The sequence below is a fragment of the Pseudorca crassidens genome, chromosome 1 (assembly GCF_039906515.1).
Source record: "Pseudorca crassidens isolate mPseCra1 chromosome 1, mPseCra1.hap1, whole genome shotgun sequence".
NCBI lineage: Eukaryota > Metazoa > Chordata > Mammalia > Artiodactyla > Delphinidae > Pseudorca > Pseudorca crassidens.
The window spans coordinates 109,388,656-109,408,073 of record NC_090296.1 but is presented as its reverse complement, the minus strand read 5'-3'; positions in this window follow the sequence as shown (position 1 = coordinate 109,408,073).

The window sequence follows — 19,418 nt, the reverse complement described above, 5'->3', positions numbered from 1 at the left end:
TCCCTCTTGCCCTGTCCTCTGAAGAAACCAAGCTGCTAAAAACACAGCAGACTTGAGACAAAGGACACAGTTGCTAATCGCTGGAGAGCATCCCAGGATAGGGGGTTGAGGGGGATGTCCTATCATCATCTCTCATTTACTTCCAGTTCTGGGAATTCTCCCATCTTTGGTCAGAACCGTGTCCTTAGGTAACCTGGCGAAGCAGGTCATTTGATGTCAGAGCGCTTCGCAGGGGGACATCCTGGTGATTCTTTTCAGCCCAGTTCACGGAGCTGAAGTTGAAAGGTTAGATGATCCTTTGCCAAGTCGAGCCACGCTGGGGGACTTCATCTCTAATCGCAGACTCTCACGGAAGCACGGGCTGTGGGAGAGGGGATGGGCAGGCAAGCGATTCGTGTTTCTCACCATTTAACGTCTCAGGAAAGTGCATTATGGGATCTGACAAGCCGTTCTGGCTAAATTTAAGTACAGTGGTAATGTGACAACCCCTTGTCAGACTGAGAGTGTGCCGGCTTTCCTTCCCTTATACCTTGTAACCTCCTGAAACTGGAGCCCTCTGGAAAATTCCTTTCACGGTAAGACAGGGAAAGAGTTCATTGAATGAAACCGTTCCAAGTATATTTCTTTTCTCAGGAAAGTTTCAGGTTCCAGAGAGAGGAGTGAAAGATGAAGCTGAAAAGGTGGCTTCAACTTCCTCCACTTTCTTGCCTGACCCCAGGGACTGTGCATCTTCTTGATGGTGTATTTGTGATATCAGAAGAGTCAGCTCAGAAGTCTTCATTTTAACTTGGGTAACAGGCACTGGCAGTACCAACAGCGCTGACTAGAGAAGAGCATGAATGCAGGGACTTGCGGAGGATTAGGCTGGAGAAAACATCATAAGACACGGCGGGGGTTCAGGTGAGGGGTGCCCAAGCAAAATCACCAAACCTCTAAGCTTTTCCTCACGGCACCATCACTGCATAATTACCTTCCCCCTCTGGGAAGGGCTAAGAATCCTTTAACAGTTTCAATATTCCAGGTTTAGCATTAGGGGTAATCTTATCACTTAAAAGGAGCACTTGGTAAGGAATCACAAGACCTGGAATTCCTTTCCTGATTTGGCTGTTAACTAGCCTTTGAAAGCTAAGCAGGTATTTCCCGTCTTTCAGCCTCAGATGCCTCATCTGGCATCTGAGATGCTGCTCTAGAGCAAGAATGGCAAATTGCGGCCCGTGCCGCTAAGTGGCAGGTATCCTTAAGTAACTGCAGTATTCTTTCCAAATGGCTCCAGATGAGGCCTCAGAATCCTTCTCAACACAGTACTCTAGGCAGCCATGACCCTTGCAGAGTTCACAGCTGACCCTTTATATGAAACATCTTTGCCATCTTCCTTAGGTGGAAGCTTGGAAATTGGTGGGATGTCATCAGAGCATGTAGGTGTGGTACTTCACCCAGCCTAAAGTTTGGGGGAACAAGGAAGGCTGCCAGGAGGAGGTGACTCTAAAGCTAAATCTTGGAAGATGAGAGACATTATTAGGAGAAAGGAGAAAAGGTTGTCTAGGTACAGAGAACAGAAAGAACACAGGCAAGAATGGAGACCAGCACAGAGTCTGCTGCGTGTTTAATGTGGTGGCATATAAGATGTCACATGGGGGATAGCAGGAGATGAGGCTGGAAAGACAGGCAGAGAACACATCATGGAGGATCTTGGAGACCAGGCTTTGGAGGTGTGCTTTCATTGACCTGTTCCTCTAGTCCTTCACGTTCCTGCCTTACTCCCCACTTGGTGACTATTAGTTTCTGAGTCTGTACCTCTCTGCTTCTGTCTCTTGTTGCCTTCATTTGTCCCTGGCTCTGACTCTCTGCAGCTAACTTTTTTCCTCTTAAAACCTCCATCCATGTATCCCAACTAGGTGCTAACCTCTTGACCCAAGGCGCACCCCGGATGCTTGTCTGTTCTTCCACTTTGGGGGCAGTTCCCCATCCAGCTTCTCTACTTTGTACGTACATCTTATTCTTTGCTGCCCCCTCACACTCTCCACTGTGCACACACATGCACACGTGTGCACACACACACACACACACACACACACACACCCCAGATCTGAAGCTTCCATCAAGGGTGCTTGGGAAATATTACATAATGACAGCTTCCTTCAGATACAGTTTAGGCTGGTTAGAGAAAGAAAAATGGGCTCATTTGCAGGATCATATCAGCTCGCTCATGGAAGAGGGTCTTTTGAGGCTCTAATGGGCAGGCGGCTGATTCTGACAGCAGAATTCTGGGTCCTTGATCTTCCCAAGACATCGCCCCCCCGTTTTGAACATCAGCGGTGGTGTGGGTCCTTCCCACGGAGAACTGTGAATCCTATTCAGCCGCCTCCTTGTGATTTGGACACGAACGGGGAGCTTTCTCTGTCTACTTAATTCCCTTTGAAAGCTTTCTCGTTCCCCTATTGGGCACTTCAGAGAGAGCACTGCATTAATATCTTCTGCTCTGGTTTCAACTCGGTATGGTTTTGTGATCTTAAAATAGACGGAATTACCACGGCAAGCATTGTTCTGCCTTGAACTTAAAGTCTCAAGAGCAAGTCCTTCTAAAAAAGTTAATCCTTTTCTTATTTGCAAGGATTCTGGACTGCAGTTTACAAAGAAATATGCTAAATTATTTATAATCCAAGATTATTGCAATACCAAAGATTTCCTTGCATAACATCACAGCTCCACTAAACTGGCACAAAGAGAGCAGCCCTTAGCCCCACCTTATGACAGCTGCTGTCTGCAGTCCCTGTGACGGGGCCCTGTAGCATGCGAGGGTGGCCTCAGGAACACATGTTCTTTGAAGCATCACCTTCCACAGCTCACATGCTGATGATTCTACTGCTGGGACCTCTGGGGCAAAGAGAAAAGCTGAGATGGTGTGGACAAGCGGTATTCCTCTTAATGGCTAATGTGTAATTTCTTTCTTATTTAAGATCTGTACCCTGTATCCTTGTGAGAGGAGCTAGGATCGTCAGTAGTTAAAGAGTGGCATTAGATTAGACATTTTAGAAACATGCAGTGTTCTAGGCCCACCTCTAGTAAAACTTTGAGAAAACTCATTGAGCTCCCAGTTTTCCCAAATATAAACTAAAGGAGTTAAAATAAATCATCACAAAAGGGCCTTCAGCTCTAACATCGGATGACTTAAAACAAGTACTGATACCATGCAGGGAGGCTTACATGTATGGCGCAGACAATTGGAAAATAAGACAATGACCTCTGAGTTTCTTATTATAGAAAGATGGAGGGCTTCCCTGGTGGCGCAGTGGTTAAGAATCCGCCTGCCAATGCAGGGGACACGGATTCAAGCCCTGGTGCGGGAAGATCCCACATGCCACGGAGCAACTAAGCCCGTGCGCCACAACTACGGAGGCTGTGCTCTAGAGCCCACAAACCACAACTACTGAAGCCTGTGCTTCACAACAAGAGAAGCCACTGCAATGAGAAGCCTGTGCACCGCAATGAAGAGTAGCCCCCGCTTACCGGAACTGGAGAAAGCCCGTGCGCAGCAACAAAGACCCAACGCAGCCAAAAAGAAATTAATAGTTAATTAAAATTTAAAAAAAAATTAAAATGGAGCCTGAGAATTATAATAGGGCCTGCTTTGAGTAGTGAGCCTTCTGGCATACATGCACATGTGTATAATACATTTCCCTCTCTTTTCAGAATTGGGGAATTACTTAATGCTCTTTTAGAATCTCTTACTCTTTCTAAGTTGTCCCCAGTTTTCAGAAGTAATCTTATATTTTGAAGATATTCTTATATCTGTTGCTATCCACAAGGGTTGTCGTGTTTCCTGTTTCTAGCAGCGGTGCATTTTGGTTTTACGTATGAGTTCCACCTAGTATAAAAATTTAACTCTGCCAACGGGCAAAGGTGAGGGGGGCAAGGTAGAAACCTGCATTTCTCGGTTTGGGTCTGTTGCCCTTTAACATTTTAACTTCAGGGATTCTGCATCTTTGCCCACGAGGCAGTCCAAATTTAAATTCCAGGGAGGACTTGGTTCCTCTCAAACTTTATCCCCTACACAGCCCTGCTCTCATTCCAGTTCGCCGTGAGGCTTGTGACACTGGTCTCTCCCGTGGTCACTGTCCCCAACTATTCAGCCTTTCATTTTCATGCAACCTTGCATTTTGTTCTCTCCCAAGTAAATGTGTGTCCAAGCACCCACAAGCAAGTCTGCAGAGCAGGGAGACCTAATTCACTGGGGTTCTGAGAGGAGCTGAACTATTGAATGTCAGATGTTCTCTGTCCTGTGGGTTTTCCAGAAAGGTTGGATTCTTTCCCTCCCTGCTTCCTTCCCTTTCTCTCTCTCGAAGCACCAGCTTCCTCCTCTGCAGAAGGATGCTTTACAAAACAATCAGTCATTTTTTTTTTTTTTTTTAACCATCAGTCTTTCAACAAACTCTTTGGGAGCTCGTCTCTCTGTTGGAACCGTGCAGGGTGCTGGAAGCACAGCCCCGGAGGACCTAGCTCCTGCCATCAGGAGTTGCTAGTCTGGTGGGAAGTAGCCAGCTACGGGCCAGGATGATGGCGGGGGAAACACTGCATGCTTGAGGGGCCCTGGGAGCAGACCTATCTCCAAGTCAAGGACCAGGGGCATGGTAACGAAGACTCAGAAAGGTGCCTCCGAGGCGGCCTCCTCGATCTTAGACGTCCTTCACGGTGCCATCATCTTCTAGGCTCCAGGGCTTCTCCATGCGTTGAAGACACATTGCCTTTCTTTCTACAGTGAAGGCCTGATCTCTGCCCCCACCCTCCTGCCTCTCAGAGCAGAAGGAACGTGAGGGTCCAGTCTGGTCTCTCTGCCCATCCCCTCAGGGCAAGAAACTCGCTGCCAAGTCAGGAAGGACTTGCAGAGTGGCGCACTCACATCACGGAGGGCGAGGACAGCTTTTGTCTCTCTGCTCACTGGAACTGATAGGCACCAGCCTGGAATCTTAAAGGGAAAGAGAGTCTGGGGAGAGCCAGAAACAGCAGCACTGGAAGGAGCTGCAGGGCAAAGTATGCCACCGGCTACACTGTGCCCAGAAATACCATGCCTAGGTGGGGCCCACAGCTGCTGTTACCTGGCGGGTCGGTCTAGTGTTATTCAGCAGAGGAAAAAATGGCCATGAGCTGCTGAGCCCTGGAAGATCATCCGTGTGTGTGCATGTGTGTGCATGCATGCGCACGTGTACGCGTGTGTGCACGCCTTCCTCTGCCTGCCTGCCCTGGCTCCCACACCGTGTAACTTTTTTATTTTTTGCGGTACGCGGGCCTCTCACTGTTGTGGCCTCTCCCGTTGAGGAGCACAGGCTCCGGACACGCAGGCTCAGCGGCCATGGCTCACGGGCCCAGCTGCTCCGCGGCATGTGGGATCTTCCCGGACCGGGGCACGAACCCGTGTCCCCTGCATCGGCAGGCGGACTCTCAACCACTGCACCACCAGGGAAGCCCGCCGTGTAACTCTTAATGTCACTCACATGTTCTCTTCTCCACACTGAAGGAATTGTTAGTAAACCTACTCCAGAGATCAGTGCCACCCGGGACCAGAGGCACTGCCCTGCTGCCCTGGCATCAGCTCAGTCCAGTGCCCCTGGAGGGCATCCCTGACAGGCATGCCAGCCACCGTCCGACTGGGGCTGAAATGCCCACCTCGAGCGGATGGAGCAAGGGGGCACGTGAAACAGCAACAGCAAAACCAGACACACGTGCTCGGATGAAGGGCTGCAAAATCAAGGCAGTGAAGCAACCGTGCGGCAGGGTGTGTGTGAGGCTGGGAAAGGAAACAGCAGGGCTGGAGAGAGGCGACCCTGGGTTTCCTCCCATCCGCAGGCCGGGCCATCTCGGGATACCTTTGTTGGCTGAATAGGGCTGATTTTTAGTTTATCTTTGTTTTGGTTCTCACTCGCCTTCTTTTTTTAGATGCCCGTGATTAGAGTACATAAAGTACTAGACTATGTGAAGGAAGATGTCAGGAATCTGGTTGGTTTTGAGTGAAACAAAACATCATCGCTGGGACCCAGAGGGCATCTCTTACTCATCACTGCAGCCAGGCGGAGGTGATGGTATGGTACTTACATGAGGACAACCCAACATTCTGTACTGGTAGTTTGGAACAACCGACCTTTCATGCTAGTACTGTGTCTTGTGCCAGAGACAGTGGGCTATTTTTTAAAACCCCTTTGCTACCCAAATGCCAAATAACCACGGACGTATAACCACGAAGAAAGAAATAGATGTCCCCAGAGTTACATCAACGGTGCATAAAGAGAGACTTCTTTTCCTACCGATTTTGTACTTCTGCTTCTTGGCCTTTTCATTCTCTTTCTTCCTGCTCCTCTGCTCTTGTCTCTAATATGTAGAACACTTTGGTTTGCCGAACTCAGGTCTAATCCTGGTAAGGGTCTCCAGTAATACTGAGACTCCTGAAATTCCTGTAAAAACCCAGTTTGGCTTCCTTTTATCATGAACCAGGCATGCACCCTAGTGACAGCATGACAGAGTAGGAACAAGAGAATGTCTTCACAACTGACCAAATAACTAGATCCCTTCAGGCCAGGAAGGGTTGCAAATCTGATATGCTTTACATCTCTCTTAAAAGATCACAGACGTCAGAGAGGTACTTGAAACCTTTTTTCTAATTCCAGCAATCGGTAGGTCTCTCTCTCTCTCTCTCTCTCTCTCTCACTCTGGCAAAGGAAAGTATCTTGCTGACAAAGAAGCCAGCCCTCTTCTGACCTGTCTTGGTTTTCATTTGTGATAACGTGATGAAAAGAAAATCACTTCCAGAAGCAATAAAAACTATCGAGGAAGGCAGTCTTGTGGTCCAGGAGCAAAAGAGAGAGTCACAGATGATGCTATTTTAGTGGGCTTTTAGGTTTAAATGTGGTGACCACGAATCTTGTCTGGTCTTTACAACGGCAGGGATTTTAATGTTTTTAGTTGTCTTCCAAGTCTGTGCCACAAACAGTAGGTATGCCAGACCATTTCAGAAATAGACCTAGGTTGTCTAGGAAGAAGTTGTAGCTGTAAAATATATTCGTTGCTCAACCTGGATGAGGACATAGTAATTTCAGTAACATCTTAAGTTGTCTTTTAATACTTTTCATCCTTTCATCATACTTATAATTGTTTATGCAGGCAGAGTTGCTTTTTTAATTACCGTCGACCCACCTCAGATGGAGATCAAAGCTGTGCAGATTGATTAAGCCAATGGGTTGACATTTTTTGCAGGAGGAATTGAAATCCATGGTTGTAACTGGGTGGCCCTTGGCAGGCAGACTGTATAAGGAGTTTAACATAAGCAACTGTAAGGAATGTTTCACAGGAACCACCCAAGCATGGAGGTGGGGCCTTTCATTTGGGATATCTCTGCACTTGGTCGTAGGCAAAAGACATTACAGTGTAAAGCCTTTGAGACCTAGTTATGCCTTAACCTTCGTGCGCTGTGGAATGAGATAAAGTAACAGATACAGAGGGGTCCTGAGTTGCTCATCTTTCTCTAGTCTCTTAACTAAAATCCCCTATTATAGGACCTTCTAGTTCTCTTTCTTACCATCTCATTCTCAGGGCTCCTCTACATGTTTTTGTGGTTTTCTGATGCCTCTACATCTATTTTGGTTTTCAGATGCTCTGCCTTCTATCAGATCATGTTGTCTGATTTTGTTGGAGAAACGCTACCTCCCTGTATAACCAGGTCTTGCCTCTTTCACTTTAAGGACCTTCCACATACCACATGGGGTTCTTTTTAAGACACCCTCTATTTGCTAAAATTCTAACAGTGAGTCAGGTTGAGATATAAACAAGACAAAGAGTGAGGCAGTCATTCACCAAGAAAAGTCAGAGTGTCCAGGAAATAAAGTGGCAGAAAAACTAGCTGAGATTTGGAAAACGGAGGCAAGGATAGGCAAGATGGTGCAGGGATCATGGACTGTGGAAGCCTCTGCCTGTGAGCCAGCATCCGTGCTGCGTGCCTTACATTTGCTTACATATAACAGCACAACAAGTAGGTGGTGTTATTCCTGTTTTACAGATGAGGAAGTTGAGGATTAAAGTGGTTAATGATTTGCCTGAGTCATACTACCAGGCAAGTGAGACTGCTGAGACTTAAGCCAAGACAGACACTATTTGCATTGCATTGCATTCAATAAAGAGCACAGACTATATTTTATCTCATATTTCAGATAGATAGATAGATAGGTAGATAGATAGGAAGAAAGAAAACAGATAGATACATTGATTTATGTTTGAGGCAAAGCCAATATTGAAAATGGAAAAACATGGTCACCGTCTTCTCTGGACCACACTATCATTGTATAACATGCTACCCCAAAACTTTGGATCTTATAAACACAACCATTTTATAAAGAAGATATATATATATATATATATATATATCTCTCAACATATGCATATATATGTGTGTGTATATACATATGTATATATATAACAGAATATTACTCAGCCATTAAAAACAATGCCATTTGCAGCAACATGGCTGGACCTAGAGATTATCATATTAAACGAAGGTAGTTAGACAAAGAAAAACAAATATCACATGATATCACTTATATGTGGAATCTAAAATATGACAGAAATGAACTTATCTATGAAAAGAAACAGACTAACAGACATAAAGAATAGATTTGTGATGGGGACGGGGAAGGGTAAGCTGTGACAAAGTGAGAGAGTGGCATGGACATATATACACTACCAAACGTAAAATAGATAGCTAGTGGGAAGCAGCCGCATAGCACGGGGAGATCAGCTCAGCTCGGTGCTTTGTGACCACCTAGAGGGGTGGGATAGGGAGGGTGGGAGGGAGACGCAAGAGGGAAGAGATATGGGAACATATGTATATGTATAACTGATTCACTTTGTTATAAAGCAGAAACTAACACACCATTGTAAAGCAATTATACTCCAATAAAAATGTAAAAAAAAAGAATAGGTTTGTGGTTGCCGAGGGGGAGGGATGGATTGAGAGTTTGGGATTAGCAGATGCAAACTATTATATATGTATAAACAATAAGGTCCTACTGTATAGCACAGGGAAGTATATTCAATATCCTGTGATAAACCATAATGGAAAAGAATATATATATATGTATATAATATATATATATGTGTATATAACTGAGCCACTTTGCTGTACAGCAGAAATTAACACAGCATTGTAAATCAACTATACTTTGATAACATTTTTTTAAAAAACACAGCCATTTTATTCCGTCTCGCAATTTTTTGTGGGTTAGGAATTCAGGCAAGACTAGGCTGTGTTTTTCTTCTGTTCCTCGTGACATCAATTGGAGTCACTTGTTGGTTTTCATCTGCAGCCAGGCTGGTCTGAAGGGTCTAAGGTAGTTATACTCATGTGTCCAGTAACTTGGAAGGGACAGCTGGAAGCCTGGGGCCTAGCTGTACCCACCCCCCAACCCTTTTCATGTGTTCTTAAGTCATCTCCACATGCTCCTACCACAGAGTACTAGGAGCTTCTTACATGGCAGTTCAGGGCTCCAAGACAGCATGGTGGAAGCTACCATCCTCTTATAGGCTGAGCCCCAAACAGGCATAGATAGCGTCACTTCTGCTGTACTCTGTTGGTCAGATCCTCATAGGCCAGCCCACATTCAAGGTGAGATGAAATTGAGCCCACTTGTGACTGGAGGGAGTGCCAAAGACGTACTGCCATCTTTAATCTAGGGAGGAAAACGTGGCTCCTTTCCGTAGAGTCAAGTGAAAAGCCTCCTTTTTAAGACAGTGTTTGCTGTGGGCCAAACTATGAAGAAAACTGCACTCATTTGTGTGGCCATTTATCCTTGCTGTGACTCCCAGCTTTCTCTCACCCTTTCCCTATGTCCCTAAAACCTGCACTTAAGAAAGATGAGATACCCACGACCCACATGCCCTTTTGGGGGCCATTTTCGTCTTGAGCTGTATCTCTAATTAGAGAATGAAAGGGTTTTTCTCTTTTTGAAGAAATGTGTTGCTTCTCAAAGTCTTGGGGAGAGAAAGAAGGCAAGACAGAGCAAGTTTGGGCAGAGGGTCCTTGACAGATCCAGTAACCTGCAGACCACTCCAGTAACTGCTAATTCTACCCCGAGACAGTGATGGCTGGGTCCACTCAGTTTTATAAGCTTTCCTATCCCTGTCTTTCTCTTTTTCTCTGTATCCCTCTGTTTTTTTCCTTCACTCTCACTCTTTTATTCTGTCACCATACATACATGTGGATTTATTTATATATTTTTAAAATATATTATATATATATATATAATTTTTATATGTATAAAAATTATATATATATATATATATTTTAGATTTATTTTCTTCAGTCACTCCACCAGCATAACCACAAGTAGCCAAACAGATAAAATCACCCTGTTTTTTTTTTTTTTTCTGCCTAGGTGACATAAGAATCCAGCCATTCCAGGAAGGGGGCAGATGACATTTTTCAGGGTTGCAGTCCCAATGAGGCATTTGTGAAAAGGGAAAAAAAAAAGTTCTACAAAAGATGTGAGAATTATATTCATGGGTCTGGCTTAACATTGGTCTTTTTAGGTTGTTCCAGAAGCTAGCCTCTCATGTCTGTGTCATTTTCTTCTTCTTCCCTCTCTCTCTCTTTGGGATACTTTTTTCTGTTCTATTTTGAGCTCCGCAGCACAGCTCTTTTATTCCATTTGTCAGCCACAGACGCACATCCAGTTGAAAAGCATCCCCAGCCTCCATCGCCACAATGCCTCTGATCTTGTGGCCACTGGAGCCTCTGACCACACGAGTCTGTTGATCTGTGGCTGCTCTGTTGTTTTAGTTCTTGGTGTTACCAGTGGGAGAAATGCTCAAATGAGGGAAGAATGCTGGAAGAGTAAACCAGTTATGACCAAGGGCTGCTGCCCGTCCAGGGGGGTGTATACAATCCCCATATTCTGAATCCATGGTAGCTGTATCATGGCATCCCTCAGGTACGTCATGGAGTGGGCTGTCCAAGTGCCAAACGCTGTTTCCAATGACCCTTCCTACTGCCTTCTTTCTTTTTCCCCCTTTCGTCCTTAAGTTCTACTATGTTCTTTTACTTTTTGCATCAACAAAACAATCTATATATTTTTTTCTGTTTTTAAAAGTAACACATGCTCATTGGAGAATCTTTGAAAAATAGAAAAAATATTAAAAGATGCTGATTATCTTTAATATCGTCGCTGACTGGTAACCATATTCATTGATGCGTTGCATTCATTCAACAATAACGATCACTTACCTACTGTGTGAACTGCCTTTGGATACCAAGAATGCAGAAGGAATTGAAAAGGCAGGATCCCTGCACTCATAGACTTTAGTTTAACGGAGAGACCAACACTGAAATAATAAAGAACGTGATTTTTAGCAGCTGCATGACATTCCATAATTTTCATATATTTGCGGTTGGGTTAACACTTTTTTTTTTCAGTAATTTATATATTTTGTTAAGCCAAACTAGAATTTATTAATCACCTGTATTAGATATTTGGATTATTCCCAGTGTTTTGTGATTATAAATAAAACTTCACTTCACATTCTTATACATAAATATTTGAAACTCTTTCCTTGGCATAAATTTCTTAAGAGATGCTTACTAGGTGAAAGACTGACATGTTTTAAGACTCTGAACACATGTTATCAATTTGTTTTCTAGAAGAGTCCACTACCAGTCCCCACCCTACCACCTTGTAATGCTGGTCTTGCCATACTCTTGCCAGCAATAAATATTAAGCAATGAAGTGAAATCTTACTGCATTTCATAGAGTTTTTCAAAATGAAAACAGTTTCTCATTTTTTCGGCTTATAAAAGCAGTCAATGCTTATTGTAAAAGCAAAACAAAAAGAACAAACCAAATTAAGTCCAAGATGGACATACCAGAAAAAAAGAGTAATCTGTGCAATCCTATTCAGACGTAATCCCAGATTACCTTTCGGTGTGTATCCTTCCAGACTTTCTTTTTTGTGAGGTGAAGGGCCATTTTAAGAGTAAGTCCTTTTAGAATAAACATACTATAGGGAAAGCACAGAACCAGCTAACCTGGGCGCCATGCTCAGCTGTGCTACTACCTGGCTGAGTTCCTGGCAGATCATAGCCTCCCTCCCCCTCCCCGGGCTTTAGTATCTTCATCTGTGAAATGAGAGGCTGGCCTAACAGATTTTTATTACTGTGTTTCTTTTAGGCCAGAGATTCTCAACCTCAGTGATGTTGACATTTCGGGCAGGATTATTCTTTGTTCTGGGGGCCACCCTGTGCATTGTGGGATGTTTAGCAGCATCCCTGGCCTCTCCTCACTAGATGTCAGTAGCTACTACCACCCCCAGTCATATCAATCAAATATGTCTCTAGACAATGCCAAGTGTACCTGGGGGGCAAAATTGCCCCCGACTGAGAAGCTAAAAAATACTATAATTCCACGTCTAGTGAATTTTAATGGTTACTCCAAAGCAAAACTTCGGGTGATAGCCAGCATGCTTTGTGCTGGGAGAGGGAAGAGATAGTAGATACAAGAACAGCAGGGCTGATGCAGAAGGAAGCACCACCTCGGTGCTGGCCTGGACAGCGGGTTGGGGACAGTTCTGGAACACGTACACATGAGGACAATTTCTGAGCCACATTTAAAGTTTCAGGTGCCCATTCATGGTCAGCGGGAAGGAAAACAAATTTCTTTTGGAGTACTTATATTGTACGCCAGCAAGGTGATGAATTATTGAATGGGTCCTTTTTCTGTAAACATATTTATCATCTTTCTTTTTCATCCGTCCTGTGGTGAACAAGGGAAGGCAGAAATGGGGAAGCATTTTACAAAGAGCTTCGAACGTTACCTCCCTTTGTGAATAGCTCCCTGGTTTGAGGTGTTATTTCCTTCCCAAGGGGTCTCTCTGCCTCAGGGACAACTTTTAATGCCACTATTGTTCAGAAAAAGAGTCACCCTGTTTTCTAACACTTTCTCTTTCACTCGCTGTCTGTTTCACTTTGGTGGTAAAAGGAAGCCCAGGGGGTCATTAAAAGATGGGATGACAGTGGCCATTTTGTGTGCTTTGAAATACGCTTTGAGCCTCAGCTGTAACGGCCAGCCTAGCAATGAAGCAGCATCCTGATTTTCGAAGTAATGGCATTGAGCTTTACTGAATATTAAAATGGTGTTTCATCCAGTGGGTGGAATGGGGACTTGAGGAGACTGGGATGTATTGAGCACACGTTTCTGGAGCAGTGATGGGGCAGCACTGGGTCCTGCTGGGACTAGTTAGGCTGTGTCTGTTTGGACCTCCTGGCCAGGTGAGGGACCTCTCTCCAGCAGAGACAGCCATGGTGGGAGTGCCCAGGAGGCGTGCAGTGCAAGAGGCCACAGAGGGTTTAGGATCTCACAGGGAAGAGAGGCAAGTACAGCCAAAGAAGCAGAGGCCACGCTGACAGTGATAAAGATGCACCAAGAGTCTAAAGGTCATGATGAAGTTAGGAGTCTGTAAGACTCACTGAGGGAAAGGCAGAGTGCAGGGAGGGCATTGTTCCCGACTCTCTTGTAATTAATGTTATCTGTTACAATTATTTGTTTAGATCACTGCTGTTCAGATGGTGCTTTGAGGAGACCTCAGGGGGGTCAACGGAACAGGCCTCAAGGTTAAAATGGGGTTGGGAGATGGTGGCTCAGGTGTTGAATGGGCAGGGGAATGGCAATATGTTTTGTATGTTAGTACTTGCCTCAATTTTCATTTAAAGAGAGAAATCCTACAATTAAGGGGGAAAAAAGTTAAACCCATTGGCAGATTTTTGTATTTCTGGTTTTCTCAGAGTAGACACGTATTAAGTTTAACCAATTTGTTCCATAATTTTTTTAACATCTTTATTGGAGTATAATTGCTTTACAATGGTGTGTTAGTTTCTGCTTTACAACAAAATGAATCAGTTATATATATACATATGTTCCCACATCTCTTCCCTCTTGCGTCTCCCTCCCTCCCACCCTCCCTGTCCCACCCCTCTAGGTGGTCACAAACCACGGAGCTGATCTCCCTGTGCTATGCGGCTGCTTTGCACTAGCTACCTATTTTACGTTTGGTAGTGTATATATGTCCGTGCCACTTTCTCGCTTTGTCACAGCTTACCCTTCCCCCTCCTGATATCCTCAAGTCCATTCTCTAGTAGATCTGTGTCTTTATTCCCGTCTTACCCCTAGGTTCTTCATGACATTTTTTTTTCTTAAATTCCATATATATGTGTTAGCATACGGTATTTGTCTCTCTCTTTCTGACTTACTTCACTCTACATGACAGACTCTAGGTCTATCCACCTCATTACAAATAGCTCAATTTCGTTTCTTTTTATGGCTGAGTAATATTCCATTGTATATATGTGCCACATCTTCTTTATCCATTCATCCGATGATGGACATTTAGGTTGTTTCCATCTCCGGGCTATTGTAAATAGAGCTGCAATGAACATTTTGGTACATGACTCTTTTTGAATTATGGTTTTCTCAGGGTATATGCCCAGTAGTGGGATTGCTGGGTCATATGGTAGTTCTATTTGTAGTTTTTTAAGGAACCTCCATACTGTTCTCCACAGTGGCTGTATCAATTTACATTCCCACCAACAGTGCAAGAGGGTTCCCTTTTCTCCACACCCTCTTCAGCATTTATTGTTTCTAGATTTATTGATGATGGCCATTCTGACTGGTGTGAGATGCTATCTCATTGTAGTTTTGATTTGCATTTCTCTAATGATTAGTGATGTTGAGCATTCTTTCATGTGTTTGTTGGCAGTCTGTATATCTTCTTTGGAGAAATGTCTCTTTAGGTCTTCTGCCCATTTTTGGATTGGGTTGTTTGTTTTTTTTTTATTAAGCTGCATGGGCTGCTTATAAATTTTGGAGATTAATCTTTTGTCAGTTGCTTCATTTGCAAATATTTTCTCCCATTCTGAGGGTTGTCTTTTCATCTTGTTATGGTTTCCTTTGCTGTGCAAAAGCTTTGAAGTTTCATTAGGTCCCATTTGTTTATTTTTGTTTTTATTTCCATTTCTCTAGGAGGTGGGTCAAAAAGGATCTTGCTGTGATTTATGTCATAGAGTGTCCTGCCTATGTTTTCCTCTAAGAGTTTGATAGTTTCTGGCCTTACATTTAGGTCTTTAATCCATTTTGAGCTTATTTTTGTGTGTGGTGTTAGAGAGTGATCTAACCTCATACTTTTACATGTACCTGTCCAGTTTTCCCAGAACCACTTATTGAAGAGGCTGTCCTTTCTCCACTGTATATTCCTGCCTCCTTTATCAAAGATAAGGTGACCATATGTGCGTGGGTTTATCTCTGGGCTTTCTATCCTGTTCCATTGATCTATCTTTCTGTTTTTGTGCCAGTACCATACTGTCTTGATTACTGTAGCTTTGTAGTATAGTCAGAAGTCAGGAAGCCTGATTCCTCCAGCTCCGTTTTTCGTTCTCAAGATTGCTTTGGCTATTCGGGGTCTTTTGTGTTTCCATACAAATTGTGAAATTTTTTGTTCTAGTTCTGTGAAAAATGCCAGTGGTAGTTTGATAGGGATTGCATTGAATCTGTAGATTGCTTTGGGTAGTAGAGTCATTTTCACAGTGTTGAGTCTTCCAATCCAAGAACATGGTAATATCTCTCCATCTATTTGTATCATCTTTAATTTCTTTCATCAGTGTCCTATAATTTTCTGCATACAGGTCTTTTGTCTCCTTAGGTAGGTTTATTCCTAGATGTGTTATTCTTTTTGTTGCAATGGTAAATGGGAGTGTTTTCTTGATTTCACTTTCAGATTTTTCATCATTAGTGTATAGGAATGCCAGAGATTTCTGTGCATTAATTTTGTCTCCTGCTACTTTACCAAATTCATTGGCTCTAGTAGTTTTCTAGTAGTTTGCTACTTTACCAAATTCATTGGCTCTAGTAGTTTTCTGGTAGCATCTTTAGGATTCTCTATGTATAGTATCATGTCATCTGCAAACAGTGACAGCTTTACTTCTTTTTCCAATTTGGATTCCTTTTATTTCCTTTTCTTCTCTGATTGCTGTGGCTAAAACTTCCAAAACTATATTGAATAAGAGTGGTGAGAGTGGGCAACCTTGTCTTGTTCCTGATCTTAGTGGAAATGCTTTCAGTTTTTCACCATTGAGGACAATGTTGGCTGTGGGTTTGTCATATATGGCCTTTATTATGTTGAAGAAAGTTGTCCTCTATGCCTACTTTCTGCAGGGTTTTTTTTATCATAAATGGGTGTTGAATTTTGTCAAAAGCTTTCTCTGCATCTATTGAGATGATCATATGGTTTTTCTCCTTCAATTTGTTAATATGGTGTATCACGTTGATTGATTTGCGTATATTGAAGAATCCTTGCATTCCTGGAATAAACCCCCCTTGATCATGGTGTATGATCCGTTTAACGTGCTGTTGGATTCTGTTTGCTAGTATTTTGTTGAGGATTTTTGCATCTATGTTCATCAGTGATATTGGCCTGTAGTTTTCTTTCTTTGTGACATCCTTGTCTGGTTTTGGTATCAGGGTGATGGTGGCCTCATAGAATGAGTTGGGGAGTGTTCCTCCCTCTGCTATATTTTGGAAGAGTTTGAGAAGGATAGGTGTTAGCTCTTCTGTAAATATTTGATAGAATTCGCCTGTGAAGCCATCTGGTCCTGGGCTTTTGTTTGTTGGAAGATTTTTAATCACAGTTTCAATTTCAGTGCTTGTGATTGGTCTGTTCATATTTTGTATTTCTTCCTGATTCAGTCTTGGCAGGTTGTGCATTTCTAAGAATTTGTCCATTTCTTCCAGGTTGTCCATTTTATTGGCATAGAGTTGCTTGTAGTAATCTCTCATGATCTTTTGTATTTCTGCAGTGTCAGTTGTTACTTCTCCTTTTTCATTTCTAATTCTATTGATTTGAGTCTTCTCCCTTTTTTTCTTGATGAGTCTGGCTAATGGTTTATCAATTTTGTTTATCTTCTCAAAGAACCAGCTTTTAGTTTTATTGATCTTTGCTATCGTTTCCTTCATTTCTTTTTCATTTATTTCTGATCTGATTTTTATGATTTCTTTCCTTCTGCTAACTTTGGGTTTTTTTGTTCTTCTTTCTCTAATTGCTTTAGGTGCTAGGTTAGGTTGTTTATTCAAGATGTTTCCTGTTTCTTAAGGCAGGATTGTATTGCTATAAACTTCCCTCTTAGAACTGCTTTTGCTGCATCCCATAGATTTTGGGTCATCATGTCTCCATTGTCGTTTGTTTCTAGGTATTTTTTGATTTCCTCTTTGATTTCTTCAGTGATCACTTCGTTATTAAGTAGTGTATTGTTTAGCCTCCATGTGTTTGTATTTTTTACAGATCTTTTCCTGTAATTGATATCTAGTCTCATAGCATTGTGGTCAGAAAAGATACTTGATACAATTTCGGTTTTCTTAAATTTACCAAGGCTTGATTTGTGACCCAAGATATGATCTATCCTATGAGGATATGATATGATCTATCCTATGATCTATCCATGAGCACTAGAGAAAAATGTGTATTCTCTTGTTTTTGGATGGAATGTCCTATAAATATCAATTAAGTCCATCTTGTTTAATGTATCATTTAAAGCTTGTGTTTCCTTATTTATTTTCATTTTGGATGATCTGTCCATTGGTGAAAGTGGGGTGTTAAAGTCCCCTACTATGAATGTGTTACTGTCGATTTCCCCTTTTATGGCTGTTAGTATTTGCCTTATGTATTGAGGTGCTCCTATGTTGGGTGCATAAATATTTACGATTGTTATATCTTCTTCTTGGATCGATCCCTTGATCATTATGTAGTGTCCTTCTTTGTCTCTTCTAATAGTCTTTATTTTAAAGTCTATTTTGTCTGATATGAAAATTACTACTCCAGCTTTCTTTTGGTTTCCATTTGCATGAAATATCTTTTTCCATCCCCTTACTTTCAGTTTGTATGTGTCTCTAGGTCTGAAGTGGGTCTCTTGTAGACAGCAAATATATGGGTCTTGTTTTTGTATCCATTCAGCCAATCTGTGTCTTTTGGTGGGAGCATTTAGTCCATTTACATTTAAGGTAATTATCGATATGTATGTTCCTATTCCCATTTTCTTAATTGTTTTGGGTTCATTATTGTAGGTCTTTTCCTTCTCTTGTGTTTCTTGCCTAGAGAAGTTCCTTTAGCAGTTGTTGTAGAGCTGGTTTGGTGGTGCTGAACTCTCTCAGCTTTTGCTTGTCTGTAAAGGTTTTAATTTCTCCATCAAATCTGAATGAGATCCTTGCTGGGTAGAGTAATCTTGGTTGCAGGTTTTTCTCCTTCATCACTTTCAATATGTCCTGCCAGTCCCTTCTGGCTTGCAGAGTTTCTGCTGAAAGATCAGTTAACCTTATGGGGATTCCCTTGTGTGTTATTTGTTGTTTTTCCCTTGCTGCTTTTAATATGTTTTCTTTGTACTTAATTTTTGACAGTTTGATTAATATGTGTCTTGGTGTGTTTCTCCTTGGATTTATCCTGTATGGGACTCTTTGTGCTTCCTGGACTTGATTAACTATTTCGTTTCCCATTTTAGGGAAGTTTTCAACTATAATCTCTTCAAATATTTTCTCAGTCCCTTTCTTTTTCTCTTCTTCTTCTGGAACCCCTATAATTCGAATGTTGGTGCGTTTAATGTTGTCCCAGAGGTCTCTGATATTGTCCTCAGTTCTTTTCATTCTTTTTTCTTTATTCTGCTCTGCAGTAGTTATTTCCACTATTTTATCTTCCAGGTCACTTATCCGTTCTTCTGCCTCAGTTATTCTGCTATTGATCCCTTCTAGAGTATTTTTCATTTCACTTATTGTGTTGTTCATTGTTGTTTGTTTCATCTTTAGTTCTTCTAGGTCCTTGTTAAATGTTTCTTGCATTTTGTCTATTCTAGTTCCAAGATTTTGGATCATCTTTGCTATCATTATTCTGAATTCTTTTTCAGGTAGACTGCCTATTTCCTCTTCATTTGTTAGGTCTGGTGGGTTTTTATCTTGCTCCTTCATCTGCTGTGTGTTTTTCTGTCTTCTCATTTTGCTTATCTTACTGTGTTTGGGGTCTCCTTTTTGCAGGCTGCAGGTTCGTAGTTCCCATTGCTTTTGGTGTCTGTCCCCAGTGGCTAAGGTTGGTTCAGTGGGTTTTGTAGGCTTCCTGGTGGAGGGGACTAGTGCCTGTGTTGTGGTGGATGAAGCTGGATCTTGTCTTTCTGGTGGGCAGGTCCACATCTGGTGGTGTGTTTTGGGGTGTCTGTGGACTTATGATTTTAGGCAGCCTCTCTGCTAATGGGTGGGGTTGTGTTCCTGTCTTGCTAGTTGTTTGCCATAGGATGTTCAGCACTGTAGCTTGCTGGTCGTTGAGTGAAGCTGGGTGCTGGTGTTGAGATGGAGATCTCTGGGAGA